Raw genomic sequence first — 18966 nt, 5'->3', positions numbered from 1 at the left:
GCTGGAGTGCAATGGCGCGATCTCGGCTCACCGCAACCTCCGCCTCCCGGGTTCAGGCAATTCTCCTGCCCCAGCCTCCTGAGTCGCTGGGATTACAGGCACGCGCCACCATGCCCAGCTAATTTTTTGTAGTTTTAGTAGAGACGGGGTTTCACCATGTTGACCAGGATGGTCTTGATCTCTTGACCTCGTGATCCACCCGCCTTGGCCTCCCACAGTGCTGGGATTACAGGCTTGAGCCACCGCGCCCGGCCTAATTTTCGTATTTTTAGTAGAGATGGGGTTTCACCATGTTGGCCAGGATGGTCTTGATCTCTTGACCTTGTGATCCACCCACTTCAGCTTCCCAAAGTGCTGGGATTATAGGTGTGAGCCACCACACCTAGCCAAGAAAGGACGGAATTTTAAAACATTTCATAGCGTAGGAATAAAGTAGATAAGAATCTTATTTGAGATGGAGATACAAGTAAAAGAAAATATTACATAAAAAGCAAAGTCTTCTAGGCACCTATCTTTCTATATCTGGTTAATATCTTTGCAATAGGAAAATAACTTTAGATAAATTAACCATAATAACTTATGTTTATTGGGACCTCACCATGTGCTGCACTAAACATTTATATAAGGATATTTCATTTAATTTATTAAATCCACGATGCAGGCACTTTTGTTTACTTTCATTTGGTGAGGAAAAGGAGGCTTAGAGAATAAGTCGGGTAACTTGCCCAAAGTCACACAACTGCCAGGTAGCAGAGCCATGCTATGAACTATAGTATTCTCCTTCTACAGCATATAATCATAACCACTGTGCTGTAATTCTTATACTTCCTGCTCTACTGTTTCCTCCTGAAAAGGTTTTAGGGAGTGCTTTGCTAGAATATAAGTGGCAGAGAAATGAGGAGAGTTTGATAGAATTAATTTTAGCAGTAATTTGATGGACTTGCAAGTATTCTCAGTATAGATAAGGTGATTTAAAAAAAATTCAAAACTGATCTTCTTGGTAAACAAATGAGGTTGTCTGATAAGATCAGTAAAGGCAGAGAAAGTGGGTCTTTGACCTCGATCTGAATTCTGATCTTTGAATAGATAAATTAGTCCTCTTTCTTGGCTTGATGCTTATTGATCTTGGATGAATGAGCGCCCTGAGTGGCCTAGTCCCTCTGAGGTGCCTGCAAATTCTCACTGTGGCAGGAGAAAGGGGAAGCTAGGTCTGAGATTAAACTTAATGAAAAATAAAATACATTTATTTGTTCCTTACAGAGAAAAATGGAGACTGACAAGATTGTTTGATTTAAAGTTAAAACTAATAGCTTTTTTTCTTATTATGAAGGCTTCTGAAAGATTCTTGTTCTTTGTTGTCATGTTACCTGTGGATTATAACTTTTAATTAGAATTGTCTGTATTGTAATAGTGCCATAATCGATATATTGTAATGAAGCTGTTGACAGATGCTTGACTATAGTAATATTGAAAGCTACAGTTTATTCAATATGAAAAGCCTTAGAGGAAATTGTACTTGCTTTGAAAACAAATATGTTGCTAATAGTGAATATTGATTAGTTGTTTGCAGGTGGTTATTAGCATTGTCAGAAATGCAGCTTGAATTAATTATGTGCTGATAGATGTTAATAATTGTTAGAGATAATGCCTTGCTAGTAATTAGTTTTAATGACTACTGCACCATTAAGAAAGGTTAACTTGTTCTATATAAATCTCCCATAGTGGCACAGCTACTACCTCATTAACTTTGTTCAAAGACTGCTGTAAACCTAATATGCTATATACTGTGTATGGTAGAAATCGTTTGTTTCACAAGATTGGCTCATTTAGTCATAGAGTTGACCCTAGCTTAATTACCAAGGGGGGTTGTGAATAGGCTGCTAAGCATTTTCTGTCAATTAAAATGCTGAAGCAGTGTAGAAAACTGCCATCTTGCACATGCTTTGAACCAAGTTAATTAGAAAGTTTCCACAGATGAGCGCTTCTTTTTAAAAGAATGCATTTTCTCTCTAGATAATGAGAAAGGGAGTTGGTGAATAACTAAGCTTGAAGACTTTTAGTGTTTTAAGCAACCTAATTTGCAGAATAAGTGAAGCTTGTTTCAGACATTTGCTACTTTTTTATTGCATATGGTATCTTGGGTACAAATAAAACATTTACCAGTGGTATTTAATAGTTTGTATATTGTTTTATATAAGATTTTAAAACAGTATCTTTTATTTGTTTTGTTTTTGCTTTATACCAAATAAATTGTGATTAAAAAAGTGCAACAATTTGGTTAGAAATCAAAACAAATTTATTTACCATCATTGCTTTTTTTTCTACATGTAGGAAATTAGGATAGAGTTTATATAAGCTTAAATTTAAATGTTATAAATTTTACAAATAAAGTATTTAAATAACATGGAAAAGTAATTTAAGTATAGTAAGTTCAAAACAACTTCACAGTTCTGCTCATAGGTCAAAAGGATTGTTATTCCTTGAAGATTCCAAGTTAGAAGAATGAACTATCATTTGAATTTGCAGTGCTTTTAGAAAGCTGAAGATTTTTTAAAAGTAATAATATAAGAAAACATGTTTATAATGTTGTATACTTAGGAGAATAGTAGGACTGTTTTCCTAAATGAAATAATTGTCCAGGAATAGTTGCAATCTATAGAAAATATCTGGAAAATTTCTGATTTATGTGAAAAGGGAAATCTAGCTCTTTACTCCTTATTTGGGATTGACAGGAGTAAGTGACAATGTATGATACATGCAAAATAAATAACGTTACTGCTTATGTATATTATTAGTTGGCATTGAAATAAGTATATTCTGATAATTTTATATAGTTACAAGTTAATTTGGCAAGGTAGAGATACTCATTTGCCTGTTTGCCTCTATCCTAATTAGCACAAATTTAGAATGGTTTTCATTTGGATTAATAAAATTAGTATTCCTTCTACTTTCATGTTTAATTGTACTTTATTTTTTTAAATACATTTTCTTTTCTGTGAAGCCACCTCTTTGAGGTAAACACATGAGTAACAAATCACTTGGCCAAGGATTCTCTGAAATGACTTTAATTTAGTGGAGAAAACAGTGGATTAAAAATTAGAAGACTGCCTGGGAGCAGTGGCTCACTCCTGTAATCCCAGCACTTTGAGAGTCTGAGGCAAGAGGATCCCTTGAGGCCAGGAGTTTGAGAGTAGCCTGGGCAACATAGGGAGACCCTGTCTCTACAAGTCATTTTAAAATTTTTGAAAAAATTAGCTGGGCATGGTGGTGCATGCCTGTAGTCCCGCCTACTTGGGAGGTGGAGGCAAGAGGATTACCCGAGCCCGGGAGGTTGAGACTAGTGAGCTACGATCTGCACTCCAACCTGGATAATAGAGTGAGATCCTGTCTCCAAAAAAAGAGACTTTGGGTTTATTTTGAATGTTGCCATTTTTAGCCTATATAAATGTTTTCAAAATTGTGGTAAAATACACATAACATAAAATTTGCCTTTTTAGCAGTTTTTTTCCAGTTTTTTTTTTTTTTTTTTTTTTACTATGGTGAAATGTAACAAAATTTGTCATTTTAACCATTTTTAACTATACAATTTGGTGTTATTAAATACATTCATAATGTTACACAATCATCCATACTATCTGCCTCTGTAATTTTTCATCTTGTAAAACCAAAGCTCTACACCCATTAAACAGTATCTCTCTATTTCCCCCTCTCCCCAGACCCTGGGACCTATCAATCTGCTGTATTTATGATTTTGACTACTCTAAGCACCTCATATAAGTAGATCCATACATTATTTTCCTTTTTGTTACTGGCTTATTTCACTTAGCATAATGTCCTCAAGGTTCATCCATGTTGCAGCATTAGAAATTCCTTCCTGACCGGGCACAGTGGCTCTCGCATATAATCTCAGCACTTAGGGAGGCTGAGGTGGGTGAATCACTTGAGGTCAGGAGTTCAAAACCAGCCTGGCCAACATGGTGAAACCTCATCTCTACTAAAAATACAAAAATTAGCTGGATGTGGTGGCAGATGCCTGTGACTCCAGCTACTCCAGAAGTTGAGGCTAGAGAATCTCCTGAACCACGAGGCAGAGATTGCAGTGAGCTGAGATTACGGTGAGCCAAGATTGCGCCACTGCACTCCATACTGAGCGACAGAGGAGACTCTCTCAAAAAATGCCTTCCTTTTTAAGGCTGAATAATATTACATTACATGTACGTACCACATTTTGCTTATGCACTTATCCGTCTGTGGACGGTTGGGTTGCTTCCTTATTTCGCTAATGTGAATAATGTTGCTATGAACATGGGCATATCTCTTTCTCTCTCTGAGACCCTGTTTTAAGTTCTTTTGGTTATATACCCAGAAGTGGAATCGCCCTATCATACCATAATTCTATTTTTAACTTTTCAAGGAACTACCATCCTGTTTTCCATAATGGCTGTACCATTTTATGTTACCACCAAGAGCATACAAGGCTCTCAGTTTCTTCACATCTTTGCCAACACTTGTTTTCTTGATAGTAGCCATCCTAAGGGTATGAGGTGGTATCTCATTGTAGTTCTGATTGGAATTTTCCTAAAGATCAGGGCTATTGAGCATCTTTTCATGTGCTTAGTGGCAATTTGTATATCTCCTTTCAAAAATTGCCTATTACAGTTCTTTGCCCAATTTTTAATCTGGTGGTTCTTTTTGTTGTTGAATTTTAGGAGTTCTTTATATTCTGAATGTTAATTCCTTATATGATTTGCAAATATTTTCTCCTACTTTATGCATTGCCTTTTTACTCTGTTGATAATTGTCCTTTTGCTTTTAAATTTATTTTTTATTTCAGTAGGTTTTTGGGGAACAGGTGGAGTTTGGTTACATGAATAAGTTCTTTAGTGGTGATTTCTGAGATTTTGGTGCAACCATCACCCCAGCAGTGTATACTATACCCAGTGTGTAGTTTTATCCCTTACCCCCCTCCCAGCCTTTCCGCTGAGTCCCCAAAATTCATTGTATCATTTTTATGCCTTTGTATCCTCAAAGTTTAGCTCCCAATTATGAATGAGAACATATGATGTTTGGTGTTCATTCCTCAGTTACTTCACTTAGAATAATAGTCTCCAATTCCTTCCAGGTTTCTGCAAATGCCATTGTTTTATTCATTTTTATGGCTGCGTAGTATTCCATGGTGTGTGTGTGTGTGTGTGTGTGTGTGTGTGTGTGTGTGTATAAACACACATTTTCTCTATCCACTCGTTGGTTAATGGGCATTTGGGCTGGTTCCATGTTTTTGGAACTGCAAATTGTGCAGCTATAAACGTGTGTGCAAGTATTTTTGTCATATAATTACTTTTTATCTTCTGATACCTAGTCAGGAGATTGCTGGATCAGATAGTAGATCTACTTTTAGTTCTTTAAGTAATCTCCACACTGTTTTTCCATAGTTGTTGTACTCGTTTACATTCCCACCCACAGTGTAAAAGTGTTCCCTTTTCACCACATCCATGCCAACATCTATTATTTTTTGTTTTTTTGATTATGGCCATTCTTGCAGGAGTGAGGTGGTATCATATTATGGTTTTGATTTGCATTTCCCTGGTAATTAGCGTTGTTGTGTATTTTTCCATATGCTTCTTGGCCATTTGTATATCTTTTGAGAATGGTCTATTCATGTCCTGAGCCACTTTTAGGTGGAATTATTTTTTTCTTGCTGATTTGTTTGAGTTCTTTGTAGATTCTGGATATTAGTCCTTTGTTGGATGTATAGATTGTGAAGATTTTCTCCCACTCTGTGGGTTGTCTGTTAACTCTGCTGATTATTTCTTTTGCTGTGAAGCTTTTTAGTTTAATTAAGTCCCATCTGTTTTCTTTGTTTTTGTTGCGTTTGCTTTTAGGTTCTTGGCATGAAGTCTTTGTATAAGCCAATGTCTAGAAGGGTGTTTCCAGTGTTCCAGTGTTATGGTTTAAAGTCTTAGATTTAAGCCTTTGCTCCATCTTGAGTTGATTTTTGTGTAAGGTGAGAGCAGAAGATCCAGTTTTATTCTTCTACATGTGGCTTACCAATTATCCCAGCACCATTTGTTGAATAGGCTGTCCTTTCCCCACTTTATGTTTTTGTTGGCTTTGTTGAAGATCAGTTGGCTGTAAGTATCTGGCTTTATTTCTGGGTTCTAATTTTGTTCCCTTGGTCTATGTGACTCTTTTTATACCAGTACCATGCTGTTTTGGTGACAGTGGCCTTCTAGGATAGTTTGAAGTCAGGTAATGTGATGCCTCCAGATTTGTTGCTTAGTCTTGCATTTGCTATGCAGGCTCTTTTTTGGTTCCATATGAATTTAAGATTTTTTTTTCTAGTTCTGTGAAGAATGATGATGCTGTTTTGATGGGAATTGCATTGAATCTGTAGATGGCTTTTGGCAGTATGGTCAGTTTCACAATTGATTCTACCCATCCATGAGCATGGGATGTGTTTCCATTTGTTTATGTCATCTGTGACTTCTTTCAGCAGTGTTTTAGAGTTTTCCTTACAGAGATTTTTAACCTACTTGGATAGGTATATTCATAAGTTTTTTATTTTATTTTATTTGTAGCTATTATAAAAGGGGTTGCGTTCTTGATTTGATTCTCAGCTTGGTTGCTGTTGGTAGCAAACCTACTGATTTATGCATATAAATTTTGTATCCTCAAACTTTGCTGAATTCATTTACTAGTTCTGGGAGCTTTTTGGATGAGTCTTTAGGGTTTTCTAGGTATACAATCGTATCAACAGTGACAGTTTGACTTCCTCTTTACTAATTTGGGTGCCCTTGATTCCCTTCTCTTCTATGATTGCTCTGGCTGGGACTTCCTGTACTGTGTTGAATAGAAGTGGTGAAAGTGGCATTCTTGTCTTGTTTCACTTTTTGGGAATGCTTTCAACTTTTCCCCATTTAGTCTAATATTAGCTGTGGGTTTGTCATAGATGGCTTTTATTACCTTAAGTTATGTCCCTTCTCAGCAAAATCGCTGAGGGTTTTAATCATAAAAGTATGGTGGATTTTGTGAAATGCTTTTTCTACATCTCTTGTGAGATGATAATGTGATTTTGTTTTTCATTCTATTTATGTGCTGTATCACATTTATTGACTTGCAGATGTTAAACCATTCCTGCATCCCTGATATGAAACCTGCTCGATCATGGTGAATTACCTTTTTGATAAGCTATTGGATTTGGTTCACTAGTATTTTGTTGAGGATTTTTGCATCTATGGTCATCAAGGATATTGGTGTGTAGATTTCTTTTCTTGTTATGTCCTGACCTGGTTTTGGTATTAGGGTGATACTTGCTTCATAGAATGATTTAGGGAGGATTCCCTCCTTCTGTGTCCTGAGGAATAGTGTCTGTAGGATTGATACCAATTCTTTGAATGTCTAATAGACTTCAGCTGTGAATCCATCTAGTCCTGGACTTTTTTGTTGGCCGTTTCAATCTCGCTGCTTGTTATTAGTGTATTTCTATATTTTTCTGATTTAATATAGGGGAGTTGTATATTTCCAGGAATTTATCCGTCTGCTCTAGGTGTTCTGCTTTATGTGCATAAAGGTGTTCATAGTAGCCTTGAATAATCTTTTGTATTTCTGTGGCATCAGCAGTAATATCTTCTGCTTCATGTCTAAGTGAGCTTATTTGATCTTCTCTCTTTTCTTGGTTAATCTCACTAATGGTCTATCAGTTTTATGTTTTCAAAAAACCAGCCTTTGTTTCATTTATGTTTGGTATTGGTGTGTGTTTGTTTGTTTCAATTTCATTTATTTCTACTCTCATCTTTGTTATTTCTTTTCTTCTGCTGGGTTTGGGTTTGGATTGTTCTTGCCTCTCCAGTTCTGTGAGGTGTGACCTTAGATTTTGTATTTGTGCTCTCAGACTTTTTGATGTAATAGGCATTTAATGCTATGATTTTTTCTCTTAGCACTGCTTTTGCTGTATCGTAGAAGTTTTGATAGGTTGCATCACTGTTATCATTCAGTTCAAATAATTTTTTAAATTTCATCTTGATTTCATGGTTGACACAGTGATCATTCAGGAGCAGGATATTTAATTTCCTTTTGTTTTGATGGCCTTAAGGGTTCTTTTTGCTGTTGATTTCCAATTTTATTCCATTGTGGTCTGAGACAGTACTTGATACAATTTCTGTTTCCTTAAATTTACTGAGACTTGTTTTGTGCCCTGTCATCTATCTTGGAGGTTGTTTGATGTGCTGATGCATAGAATGTACATTCTGCAGTTGTTGGGTAAAATGTAAATATCTCTTACATCCATTTGTTTTAGGGTATAGTTTAAGTTCATTGTTTCTTTGTTGACTTTCTGTCTTGATGACTTGTCTAGTGCTGTCAGTGGAGTATTAAAGTCAAAACTCAAGGTCTGCTGTTCAGATTATTTTGTCCCACTGGGTGCTCCCTTGGTGTGTTCTCCCCCTTTCCCTAGGGGAGACCTGAACTCTACAGGATTGTTTTTGCTCTTCTGGGTCCAGCCATCCAGCGGAGCTACTGGGCTCCAGGCTGGTACTGGGAGTGTCTGCAAAGAGACCTGTGGTGTGATCTGTCTTCAGGTCTGTCAGCTGTGGATACCAGCACCTGTTCTTTTGGAGGTAGCAGGGGAATGAAGTGGACTCTGAAGGTCCTTGGTTGTATTTTTGTTTAGTGCTCTGGTTTTGTGTTGGTTGGTCTCCAGCCGGGATGTGGCGCTTTCAAGAGTGCATCCTCCCTGGTTGTATAGGGAGGATCAGGCGGTGGGTGGGGCTATAGAGCTCCCAAGAGATTGTGTTCTTTTGTTGCAAGACTTTTCTTTAATTCAGCTAAAAACAAGATTCTTGTTTTTCCTCTGCCATGAAAATTTAGGCTCACAGATGGGGTTTGAATGGTGAGTAAAGCAGGGTTTTATTGAGTGAAAGCAAGAAATGGGGTAATTTATGTCAACAGATTATCTATTATATAGTGTATATTCTTAGAACAAAGTAAGCTAGAGAAAATAATATATATTAAGAAAATACATAAGAAATTTATGTAGGATTTATTATTAGTTATAATGTAAGGATACACAGCACAGAATTTATTTTAAGCAAAATGACAGTTTATTGGAGAAAGTAGAGCACACTTGGAAGAGGGCCAAGCAGGTGACTTGAAACATCAAGTGCCTGTGTGGAATCTTTAGGATTTTTTATGCATTACTTATATTAACTGTTCATTAAATGAAAGTGAATCATGATAAAGGTCTTCATTCTCATCATCTTCATGTTGAGTAGACTGAGGAAGAGGGAGGGATCCATTGGTCTTAACTGTCTCAGGAGTGGCTGAAGCAGAAAAAAATCCGTGCATTAAGTGGAACCACGCAGTTCAAACCCATGTTGGTCAATGGTCAACTATAATTTAGTAATGATTTAAAATATAAGAGAGGATGTGCTAGATTAAATGCAATTATTATGCTGTATTACATAAGGCATTTGAGCATCCACAGTTTTGGTATCTGCCGGGGGTTAGGGGTGGGTGGTACTGGAACTAATTTCTGCAGAGACCAAATGATGACTGTATTAAGGCTTCCAATCCGTGAACATGGGGTATGTTTTCATTTATTTGCCTTCTTTAATTTCTTTCAGCAATGTTTTGTAGTTTTCTTTTTCACTCTTTTTTAAAATTTAACTTTTAAGTTCAGGGTTACATGTGCAGGTTTGTTATATAGGTAAACTTGTGTCATAGGATTTTGTTGTACAGATTTGTCACCCAGGTATTCCTAGTGCCCATTAATTATTTTTCGTGATGCTGTCCCTCCCCACCTCTACCATGGAATAGGCCCCAGTGTCTGTTGTTCGCCTCTATATGTCCATGAGTAAACAAACAACCTACAGAATGGGAGAAAATTTTTGCAAATTTATGCAACTGACGAAGGTCTAATATCCAGCATCTACAAGGAATTTAAACAAATTTACAAGAAAAAACAACCCTATTAAAAAGTGGGCAAAGGACATGAATAAACACTTTAAAAAAAAAAAAGGCATATGTGCAGCCAACAAGCCTATGAAAAAAAGCTCAGCATTACTGATTATTAGAGAAATGAAAATCAAAACCACAATGAGATGCCATCTCACACCATTCAGAATGTTTTATAGTTTTCATTGTACAAGTCTTGTATCTCCTTAGTTAATTATTTTGTTCTTTTTGATGCTATTGTAAGTGGCACTGTTTTCATAATTTCCTTTTCAGATTGTTCATTGATAGTATATATAGAAATGCAACTGATTTGTGTGTGTTAACTTTGTATCCCACTATTTTGCTGAATTCATTCTAATACTTTTTGGTGTGAAAAAAATTGTTTTTAAACACAGTGGAGAATTTATTTTAAGCAAAGTGAGAGTTTATTAGAGAAACTAGAGTACAATTGGAAGAGGGCCAAGCAGGTTACCTGAAAAATCAAGTACTTGTGTGGAATTTTTAGAATTTTCTACATGTAAGATCAAATCAGCTGCAAACAGATGTAATTTTACTTATTCCGTTCCAAATTGGATGTTTTTAATTTTTTTCTTGCCTAATTGTTTGGCTAGAACTTCCAATACTGTGTTGAATAGAAGTGATGAAAGCAGGCATCCTTGCTTTGTTCCTGTCTTAGATGAAAGGCTTTGTCTTTCGCCATTGAATATGATGTTTGCTGTGAGTTTTTCATATATGGCTTTTATTATGTGAGGTTGTTTCTTTCTATTCCTAGTTTGTTGAGTCTTTTGATCATGAAAGTATATTGAATTTTGTCATGTGCTTTTTCTGCTCATTTATGATTATGTGGGTTTTTTCTTTATTCTGTTAATATGGTATATATCAATTTCTGTATGTTGAACTTTTCTTGCATTCCAGGAATAAACCCCACTTAGTACGTTGTATAATCCTTTTAATATGCTGCTGGATTTTGTTTGCGAGTTTTTTTCCTTTGAGAATTTTTACATCTGTGCTCATAAGGGATATTGGTCTGTAGTTTTCATTTCTTGTAGAGTCTTTTTCTGATACCTTTAGTATCAGGGTAATATTGGCCTCATAGAATGAGTTAGAAAGCGTTACCTCCTCTTTGTTTTTTTTTTTTTTTTTTTGGTTTGAGAAGGATTGGTATTAGTTTTCTTTTAAATGTTAGGTAGAAGTTATCAGGTCCAGGACTTTGCTTTGTTGGGAGATTTTTGATTTCTCATTCAATCTTACCAGTTATAGTCTATTCACATTTTCTGTTTTTTTCATTAGTTAGTCTTGGTAGGTTTTGTGTTGCAAGAAATTTGTTCATTCATATAGGTTATCCAGTTTGTCGGTTTACAGCTATTCGTCGTATTCTATTATAATCCTTTTTATTTCTTTGTAATCGGTGGTAACATCCCCACTTTTATTTCTGAATTTAGTGATTTGTATCTTCTCTTTTTCTTAGGCAATCTAGTTTAAGGTTTGTCAATTTTATTATCTTTTCCAAGAATCAACTATAGGCTTCATTGATTTTCTTTGTGTTTCTCCTATTTCATTTACCTCTGCTCCACTCTTTATTATATTCTTTCTTCTGCTGGTCTTGGCTTACTTTGTTTTTGTTCTTTTTTTTTTTTTTCTAGTCCCTTAAGTATAATGTTAAGTTTTTGGTTTGAGATCATATTTTTCCATGTGAATGTTAATAAGTATCTTTTTTTTCCCCCTTAGCACTGCTTCAGATGTATCCCATACGTTTTGGTTGTGGTTTTGTTTTCATTTGTTTCTGAGTATTTTGTAGTGTCCCTTATAATTTCTTCTTTGATCCAGTTGTTAGTAATGTGTTGTTTAATTTCCATAAATTTGTGAATTTTCCAGTTTTACTTCTATAGTTGATTTCTAACTATTCCATTATGGTAGGAGAAGGACACTTTGTATTAAATTTATCTGTTGAGACTTAATTTGTGACATAATACTTGGTCTATCCTGGAAAATGTTCCATGTGCACTGAAGAATGTTTCTGGTGCTGTTTTGGATAGTGTTCCTTATATGTATATTAGATTCGTTGGTTTATTGTGTTAAGTCCTCTGTTTCCTTGCCTGTCTGCTGGATGGCTATTTTATTCATTATTGAAAATAGAGTACTGAGGTCTCCAACTATTATGGTAGAATTGGTTACTTTTCCCTTCAATTGTGACAGTTTTTGTTTCATATATTTTGATATTCCATTTTTAGGTACATAAATATTTATAATTATTTTATCACTGTCCTTCCTTGTTTCTTGTAACTTTTTTTGATTTAAAAGTCTACTTTGATATTAGTATAAACACCCCTGCTTTCTTTTGGTTACTATTTTAATGGAATATTGTTTTCCATCTTTTCACGTTCAACCTGTTTGTGTCTTTGACGTAAAGTGAGTCTCTTGTTGAATCGTGTTTTTATTCATTCTGCCAATTTCTGTTAATTGATTGGAGAGTTTAATCCATTTACATTTAAAATAATTACTGATAAGGAAGGACTTCTGTCATTTTGCTATGTTTTTCTATATGCCTTAAGGCTTTTTTTGTCGTTCATTTCTTCTGCTAATGCCTTCTATTGTGTTTGGTTGACTTTTTTGGCAGTGAAATGGTTAGATTCCTTTTTCATTTCCTTTTATGCATATTTTATAGTTGTTTTCTTGTAGTTATTATGGAGATTACATTTAGCAGCCTAAAGTTAAAAGTCTAATTTTATATCATTTTAACTTCAATAGCATACAAAAATTCTGCTCCTTTACAACTTCATCTCCTTACCTTTCAGGTTACTGTTGAGTGTCCTTTCCTCTTGAAGCACTCTCTTGAATATTTCTTACAGGGCAGGTCTAGTGGTAACAAACTCCTTTTGCTTTTGTTTATTTGGGAATGTCAGTTTCTCCCTCACTTTTGAATGTCAGTTTTACAGGATATAAAATTATTGGTTGACAATTTTGTTTTTTCTTTTAGGACTTTGAATATACCAGCCTATTGCCTTCTGACTCGCAAAGTTTCTATTGAGAAATCTGCTTATAATTTTATTGAGAGTTTCTTGTACGTGACAAGTTACTTCTCTTACAACTTTCAAGATTCTCTCTTTGTTTTTCCAGAATTTGATTATAATGTGTCTTGGTGTGGGTCTCTTTTGAGTTCCTCTTACTGAAATTCATTTAGTTTCTTGGATGTTTTTGTTGATGTCCTTCATCAAATTTGGGAAATTTTTAGCCATTATTCCTTAAAATATTCTTGCTGCCCCCACCCCTGGCTTCATCTTACTTGACTTCTGCAGTGTATATGGATGTTGGTCTGCTTGGTGGTACCCCTCCAGGTCCCATAGACTCTGTTCATTTTTAGTCAATATTTTTTCTTTCTGTTCTTCAAAATCAGTAATTTCCATTGTCCTGTTTTCAAGTCCACTGGTACTTTAGCCTGCTGAAATCTGCCTTTGAATCTCTCTAGTGAATTTTTCATTTTTGTTATTGTACTTTGCAGTTCCAGAGTTTCTTTTTGATTTATTTTTAGTTTTTCTACTCCTTTATTGATATTTCCAATTTGCTTATAGATTATTTTCTTGACTCTTTTTAGGATCCTTAAGACAGTTGTTTTAAAGTCATTGTCTAATAGATCTGCCAGTAGGTCTTTCTCAGGGACAGTTTCTGTGATTTATTTTTTTTCTTTTGTGCCTTGTTTTTCTGTTTCTTTGTATGCTTTCTGATTTTTTTGAAAACTGGACCCTGGAAGTCAGATTTGTCCCTTTCCCCAGGGTTTGCTATTTTTTTGTTAAATTGTTTTTGTTTGTTATTAATTTTGGGGGAGAAAGGTTATTGTTTTATGCTCTCTCTCTGGTATAAACATAAGATTTTCACAGTTTTGGGGGGGTTTTTTTTTTGAGATAGGGTCTCACTTTTTCACCCAGGCTGGAGTGCAGTGGCATCATCATGGCTCACTGCAGCCTCAACCTTCTGGGCTCAGGTGATCCTCCAGCCTCAACCTCCGGAGTAGCTGGAACTACAGGCACATGCTGCTTTGCCCAGTTAGTTTTTGTATTTTTAGTACAGATGGTTTTTGTCACGTTGCCCAGGCTAGTCTCAAACTCCTGGGCTCAGATCCTCCCATCGCAGCCTCCCAAAATGCTAGGATTACGTGTGTGAGTTACTACACCTAGCCTGTTTTCACAGGTCCTTTCTGAGCCTGTTCCTTTCCCTAGGCATGCCAGATTCTTTTCTGATTTTCTCCAAATATGCAGTTATTTTTGAATTTTCCAATATTTGTTGTCTGACTCCCAAAAGGGAAAAAAGAAGGGAGAAAAAGTGGTGCTGGCCTTTTAACTTCCTTGAAAATCACTTTAGCCAGGAGAGACACTTGCAAAATGAGGAGAGGTACAGCAACATGGCCACCTGTCTCTTCATCTGTACTCCTGTGATCAGAATCAGTAATCAGAGTACACGTCCTCAATATTTGGGGAACAAAATCAATTTTGTCTACTCTCGCTTCTATAATTATAGGGTCCTGTAGATTGATCCAGGACACCACGCACAGCTTCCTTTCAAAGGACTAAAGATTGAAGTTGGGTAGCTGCCACTAAGCTAAGAGCTGAAATTGATCAAAATTAACCACACATTACCATAGAGCTTTCCCCTAGAAGTTGCAAGCCTTCAATAGACTACAGAGTTGCAAAGTAGTTAACATCAGACAGATTTTGTCAGTTCATGTATAGTCTAGGGGGCATACAGATTTCTGGTGCTTCCTACTCCACAGTCTTCCCATAATCTTCCTCCTTTAACCATTTTTAAGTATACAGTTCACTGGCATTAATTACAGGATCATACTAGTAAGGCCATGTTTCATTTCCTTCTTCAATTCTTCAAAGAAATACTTCAGGATCCTGCTCCCACTTGTTTAAAATTTCCATGGAAAGTTCTTCTCTTGTCTACAGCTGACCTGGGCGCAGCAGCTTTGGCACCAGTTGAGTGGAAAGTTTGTTCAACTTTAATTTTTCTGTCAGAATTGTATTAGCTTAACCAGTTAAGATATCTGTGGTGTTCAGTATTGTTTGTGCTGTTAATTGTTGGTCCTTTTCAATTAGGGCACAAGTAAAATCGATTTTTTTAAATATGCATTTTCCATGAACTTTTTGAAGATCTTTTCCTTTGCTAATAGATTCCGTGATCAGATAATTTGGGAAAATGCTGCATATTGTATTCGCCTTTCAGAGATTCACATTGCTTCTTAAACTGTTAGAGGCTCTGAAGGAACCTGTGTAATTCAGCATTACCAAAACTTACTTGATTATTAAATTTCTCCTCCCTCCCCTTTGAAATACCCCCATCTCATAGAACTAATGAGCTCAGTTTGAGAAATGCTAGTATAGATTATTAAAGTTTTTCTAGCAGTGTAATAAGACAATAGCTAGTATGTGGCCAGCTCAAATAACTACTGATAAGCAAATAATTGAGAACAATTCTCTTTTTAAAGGGGCAGAATAATTGGCATCTTTGAAAATATTTTTTAAATTTTCAACTCTGTCAAGGCAATGTATATCTGGAGTAATTAACTATGTTATAATATTTCCAGTTGTGCTCTCTATGTTTTATATGCAAAAACAAAGTTACCAAAAGATGTAGGACCAATTTTAGTCTGAGAATGTAGGTCTTTTTTTAGTCAGTTAAAAATCTTTTTAAGGTAGTCTTTAAAATATTTTATATAGCAAGCATACTATACATATTTCCTCTAAAAGAAATAGAAAAATATTTCTGAATATGAGTACAGTACTTTAAAATGTTCAAAGTATTACAGAGATTATTTATTATTTAAATTTTTCTTTTCATCAAAACACTATTCCACAAAATAACTCTTTTCTGTGAGACAGGGTCTAGCTCTGTCACCCAGGCTGGAGTGCAGTGGCACAATCTTGGCTCACTGCAACCTCTGCCTCCCAGGCTTACGCTATCCTCTCACCTCAGCTTCATGAGGAACTTAGACTACAGGCACATGCCACCACGCCTGGCTGATTCCTGTGTTTTTTGTAGAGATGGGGTTTTGCCACATTGCCCAGGCTGATCTTGAGCTCCTGAGCTCAGTCTGCCTGCCTCGACTTTTCAAATTGCTTGGGTTATAGGCATAAGCCAGGACCCCTCAGCCATTAAGATAAACATTTTTATTGGGTAATTTTGGTGACTATTTTAGTGCATTCTTGGCTAAAATAATTCTGATTAATAAAAATTTCTAATAATTTTGAAGGGTTATCAAGTGTGTTTACTCTGTATATCTTGTGTATTTGGGGTTTCGTCTGTAGTTTTGTCAGTCTCCATTCACATATATTTACATTAGTATATACAGTTTATTTTTTCTCCTAGAGTATCTTAGAGTATAAATTGCTCGTTTTTCCAAGTTGTTGAGTGCACATTTTCAAGTTCTTTCTTTTTTTTAAATTGCATTTTAGGGGTACATGTGAAGAACATGTAAGATTGTTGCATAGGTACACACATGGCAGTGTGGTTTGCTGCCTTCCTCCCCATCACCTATATCTGGCATTTCTCCCCATGTTATCCCTCCCCAACTTCCCAACCCCTGCTGTCCCTCCCCTATTTCACCCCCCGACACACAGCAAACCCCAGTGTGTGATGTTCCCTTCCCTGTGTCCATGTGTTCTCATTGTTCAACACCCACCTATGAGTGAGAACATGCAGGGTTTGGTTTTCTGTTCTTGTGTCAGTTTGCTGAGAATGATGGTTTCCAGGTTTATCCATGTATCTACAAAGGAGATGAACTCATCATTTTTTATGGCTGCATAGTATTCCATGGTGAATATGTGCCACATTTTCCCTGTTCAGTCTGTCATTGATGGGCATTTGGGTTGGTTCCAAGTCTTTGCTATTGTAAACAGTGCTGCAGTGCATTCATATGCATGTGTCCTTGTAATAGAATGATTTATAATCCTTTGGGTATATACCCAGTAATGGGATTGCTGGGCCAAATCAAATTTCTGATTCTAGGTCCTTGAGGAGTCACCATACTGTCTTTCATAATGGTTGACCTAATTTATATTCCCACCAACAGTGTAAAAGTGTTTCTATTTCTCCACATCCTCTCCAGCATCTGTTGTCTCCAGATTTTTTAATGATCACTATTCTAACTGGTGTGAGATGGAATCTCAATGTAGTTTTGATTTGCATATCTCTAATGACCAGTAATGATGAGCATTTTTTCATATTTTGTTGGCCTCATATGTGTCTGCTTTTGTAATGTGTCTGTTCATACCCTTTTCACACTTTTGAATGGGCTTGTTTTTTTCTTGTAAATCTGTTTTAGTTCTTTGTAGATTCTGGATATTAGCACTTTGTCTGATGGGTAGATTGCAAAAATTTTTTCCCATTCTGTTGGTTGCTGATTCACTCTAATGACTGTTTCTTTTGCTGTGCAGAAGCTGTGGAGTTTGATTAGGTCCCATTTGTCTATTTTGGCTTTTGTTGCCAATGCTTTTGGTGTTTTAGTCATGAAGTCCTTACCTATGCCTATGTCCTGAATGGTTTTGCCTAGATTTTCTTCTAGGGTTTTTGTGGGGTTAGGTCTTATGCTTAAGTCTTTAATCCATCTGGAGTTAATTTTACTGTAAGGCATCAGGAAAGGGTCCAGTTTCTGCTTTCTGTACAAGGCTAGCCAGTTTTCCCAACACCATTTATTAAACAGGGAATCCTTTCCTCATTGCTTGTTTTTGTCAGGTTTGTCAAAGATCAGATGGTTGTAGACGTGTGGTGTTGCCTCCAAGGCGTCTGTTCTGTTCCATTGGACTATATCTCTGATTTGGTACCAGTACCATGCTGTTTTGATTACTGTAGGCTGTAGTATAGTTTGAAGTCAGGTAGTGTGATGCCTCCTGCTTTGTTCTTTTTGCTTAGAATTGACTTGGCTATGCAGGCTCTCTTTTGGTTCCATATGAAGTTTAAGGTGGTTTTTTCCAGTTCTGTGAAGAAGGTCATTGGTAGCTTGATGGGGATAGTGTTGAATCTGTAAATTACTTTGGGCAGTATGGCCATTTTCATGATATTGATTCTTCTAACCACGAGCTTGGAATGTTTCTCCATCTGTTTGTGTCCTCTCTTATTTCGTTGAGCAGTGGCTTGTAGTTCTCCTTGAAGAGGTCCTTTACGTTCCTTGTTAGTTGTATTCCTAGGTATTTTACTCTCTTTGTAGCAGTTGTGAATGACAGTTCGCTTTTTATTTGGCTCTCTTTAATTCTGTTATTGGTGTATAGGAATGCTTGTGATTTTTACACATTGATTTTGTATCCTCAGACTTTGCTGAAGTTGCTTATCAGTTTCAGGAGATTTTGGGCTGAGACAGTGGGGTCTTCTAAATATACAGTCATGTCATCTGCAAATAGAGACAATTTGACTTCCTTCTTTCCTAATTGAATACCCTTTATTTCTTTTTCTTGCCTGATTGCCTCTCTCACCACTCCTATTCCATGGAATATATGGAATAGGGGTGGTGAGAAAGGGCATCCTTATCTAGTGCCAGATTTCAAAGGGAATGTTTCCAGTTTTTGCCCATTCAGTATGATAATAGCTGTGGGTTTGTCATAAATAGCTTTTATTATTTTGAGATATGTTCCATCAATACCTAGTTTATTGAGGATTTTTAGCATAAAGGGCTACTGAATTTTGTCAAAGGCCTTCCCTGCATCTATTGAGATAATCATGTGGTTTTTGTCTTTGGTTCTGTTTATGTGGTGAATTACGTTTGTACACTTCCGTATGTTGAATCAGCCTTCCATCCCTGGGATGCAGACTACTTGATCATGATGGATAAGCTTTTTGATGTGCCGTTGCAATCTGTTTGCCAGTATTTTATTGAAGATTTTTGCATCTATGTTCATCATGGATATTGGCCTGAAGTTTTCTTTTTTTTGTTGAGTCTCTGCCGGGTGTTGGTATCAGGATGATGTTGGTGTAATAAAATGATTTGGGAAGGATTCCCTCTTTTTTGATTGTTAGTAGTAGTTTCAG

General features: G+C 36.2%; 1 protein-coding gene across 7 annotated transcripts in view; it reads left to right on the top strand.

Annotated features, from left to right (window-relative positions):
- SLC39A10 (solute carrier family 39 member 10) overlaps positions 1 to 18966 on the top strand; it is a 165792-nt gene that overhangs the window by 110744 nt on the left and 36082 nt on the right. The window lies entirely within an intron of this gene.

Source organism: Sapajus apella, unplaced genomic scaffold (assembly GCF_009761245.1).
Source record: "Sapajus apella isolate SASKATOON/1434 unplaced genomic scaffold, GSC_monkey_1.0 scaffold28, whole genome shotgun sequence".
Lineage (NCBI taxonomy): Eukaryota > Metazoa > Chordata > Mammalia > Primates > Cebidae > Sapajus > Sapajus apella.
The sequence above is the reverse complement of the archived record's forward strand: the minus strand, read 5'-3'. Positions and strand labels throughout refer to the sequence as shown.